Genomic DNA, 3,218 nt, shown 5'->3' on the forward strand with positions numbered 1-3,218 from the left:
CCGAGCAAACCGCTTCTAGAAGCTCCAGCCGCGGCCTGTGAAAGGTTCCAGGAACTTCCACCAAGTGGAGCTGCGGAGCAAACAGGTCCGTCTGACCTGTCCAAGGAAACCCCTCCTACTGAACTGCGCAAATCAGGCAGGGCTACCCAAAAGCCCGCCTACCTGTGTGACTACATAACAAGTAGGATTGTTCCATCCAAGAGGGGAGGGATGTTAGATACTTGTTCTAACTACAGTGGTTTCCACCAAGGTCCTCTGTTCCGGTGGGAACAGAGGTTTAATCCTATTGGTCGAAGGGTCTGACAGCTTCCTACTCAACCTTCGCTGGATTGTTCTCACTTGTTGTACTTAATAAAGAGCTGTTGTTACCGTTAAGCCTGTGTTTGTCTATCCACTACCCAAACTAACAGCCTGTGTATTAATTAGGTTAAATAAATGCCACTTAGTGTCAGCTTCTTACTTTCTATTTACAGAATCACATTTTCAATAAAATTTAAAATGACAGTTGTTATAATCTTACTTCTTACTTTGTCCACAGGAATCCCCACTGTCTGTTTCAAATGTCTCTTCCAAGAAGCTCTGTACACTGCCCAAAGAGGCTGGAAAACAGGGATATCCTGGATTCAATTGTGCTGGTATGCCACAAAAAGAGAGGGGCCTGAACTGGAATCCTTTGTGTTTGATGTGGGGTTATTGCTGAATCAAACTGAGGGATATATTGCTATACACTAAATATCCAGTAGCATCCCAGCTTACTGACTTGTTATAAGCAAGTCATTGACCTGCTATGATTTGTATGGTTGGTTCCGGACATTATCTCTACCCCTGCAATTAAAGAAGTCAAATCCTAGCCAACATCCCAGCCTACATAATAGGAATGTTTAATAGATATTGTTGAGATATCTTTTATAAATATTGTCCTGAGCTTTTGGAAGGCCAGGTGGGATAAAAATGTGATCTTTAAAATTAAAGAAATTTTAATATTTGTAATTTTTATTGAAGCAATATTTCATTACAAAATTACTTTCAGTTCAACTACAGTTGACTGGCCTGTTCAGTTCATAGCACATGCACATACTTCAGAAGTGTTTGGTTGTTCTTGTGGTAAAAAAAAAGTAGTATTCTCAATGCAAAGTTATGGTCATAATATTTAAGGAACTCTTACCAAATAGTGCTAAAGTATTGTCATTTTAATTCCTTTATTCAAGTTTTCACAATTATTTTTGAATGTGCCACAATATGAAAAAAGCAGACTAGTTTTTTTATATCCAGTACCAATCACTTGAGAACATTCCTCATTTGATAAACAATATTTTTTAATAAAAAACCCCAAACTCTTACTTAAGAGTAATATACTTTAACTATCTAATTCTGAAGTGAAATTTCTTGAATTTATATCAGATCTTCAATTACTTCTGATTAAAATATAGCTCCGTATATACTTTGATGATGTCTTTTCTACATTTCTTGAAAGGAGAAAATCTATATTTTGAATTTCTTCATTGCTGTTATAATTAACTCTGTCCTGATGATTCATATTAATTGTGTTATATCTAATTCTTCTGCACGTTAGTTTAGGAAAAATGTATCCTAGGAGAATTGATTGGACTCTACACTCTAATAATGGCAAGAGGATTAAATGTAGAATAAAAAACTTGATATTTTTTTTTCTGACGATCACTTGAAGACAAGTAGTTTGCTGATCCAATGTATTCTATTGAGATTATATTCAGAATGAATGATTATTATTTTTTCCTATTCACCTCCAAATACACTTCTGATTCATATTTCATCTGAAGTTGCATTCCACCCACAGCACATTTTGTTAATTCTCAGGCTGTCACTCTTAGAAAGAATGATTCATTTATTTTCTTATGTTGTTATTTTTAATCCTTCTGTTTTTAAGACAGAGCTGCAGAATGCAACAGGTAATAGAAAGATCTGTACAAAAGAAAACAAATGCACATCTTCAGTGAGATGGATGGCAGCTGCTGACAGTTCCAACAAGCAATGTGAAAGGTATACAATTTCTTCCAAAAGACATCAAAGGCTCTATTACAGATGATGTATTTCCATGCGCAAATGGGGCATGGCAGTCACACATTTTGCTATGCTCCATGAAACTGTCTTGCTTATGCTTATTCAAAAAGAATTCCATTTTGCTCAATGAGGGATAATGGTCTTATGAAAGCTTCCTTCAGATTGTTATTTGGTAAAGTGGATACCTCACATTTCTACTATTCTTGTTTCTGTAATATTACAACAATAACAATCCTTATATATTGCAAGTGTGTGCAATTTCACATTCGGAAAACACTTAAATCATTAATATCATTAAGATGACAGATCTAAAATTGAATTATATTCTGAAAATCTACTTTACCAAATCTACTTTACCAAAATAGATATAAAGTAGAATTTTTGTCTGTTGTCTTTTTTTTTATAACCATCTATTTCAGAGTCAATGAGCATCTTTAATTCATTGTTAACAGAAAAAAAATATGATGGAGCCAATGATGTTACATAACTATCTCCTATCTCCAATATTCCCTTTTTAGAGAAAGATTTGAAGAAAATTGATTGACTGCAACTCCTGGAGGAAATAAATTATCTTGATGCACTTCTATTGGAGTACAGGATTACTCTTATACTTGACCTCTGATGACAACTGAATAGAAAGAATGCAGTATCTGATCTGTTTAGATCTCTAAGCAGTGTTTGTGATCTCCTCCAAGACTACTTGAAACAGTTGGGAGTTGGTGGCATTGTTCTGCAGTTATTTCATTCTCTTTTAACTGGGTAATTATTATAGATGTATAATAGTTAAGTCATGGTTGCTTCAATATGAGATGTAACAGAATCTGGTACTCTCTCTGTTGGTAGTTAATATCTATATGAAACTGCTGGATCAAGTCATCCTTTAGTCTGCAATAAAGTACATTCAATATACTTCAACCAGTGCATAGAGCCGCTGCATGTATGCTGGTAGATAAGATTTAATATAGCACTGTTTCACCAATATTAGAGGTGCTAGATTTACTACTGGGATGTTTCTAAGTAAAATTCAAGGTGGTGGTTATTCCTTATAGAAATCTATATGACTTAGGTCTAAGATACTTGCAATAATTTTCTTGCATTTAGTGTAATCTCTTCATGAAGGGATACTCTTAGTTCTCTCCCGTATCCACTTTCAACAGATCAAATGATAGAGGATAACC

At 34.8% G+C, this 3,218-nt stretch overlaps 1 long non-coding RNA gene across 1 annotated transcript; it reads left to right on the forward strand.

Moving 5' to 3' along the window:
* The first annotated feature begins 534 nt into the window (after window positions 1–534).
* LOC148045835 (uncharacterized) lies at window positions 535–2,857 on the forward strand. Its single transcript, XR_015696243.1, has 3 exons — window positions 535–635; window positions 1,907–2,019; window positions 2,559–2,857. It is a non-coding gene; the product is annotated as an uncharacterized LOC148045835 (long non-coding RNA).
* The last annotated feature ends 361 nt before the right edge of the window (window positions 2,858–3,218 follow it).

This window comes from Thamnophis sirtalis, unplaced genomic scaffold, assembly GCF_051295495.1.
Source record: "Thamnophis sirtalis isolate CommonGarterSnake01/CBP01778 unplaced genomic scaffold, rThaSir2_p1.2 scaffold_4, whole genome shotgun sequence".
In the NCBI taxonomy this organism is placed as follows: Eukaryota; Metazoa; Chordata; class Lepidosauria; order Squamata; family Natricidae; genus Thamnophis; species Thamnophis sirtalis.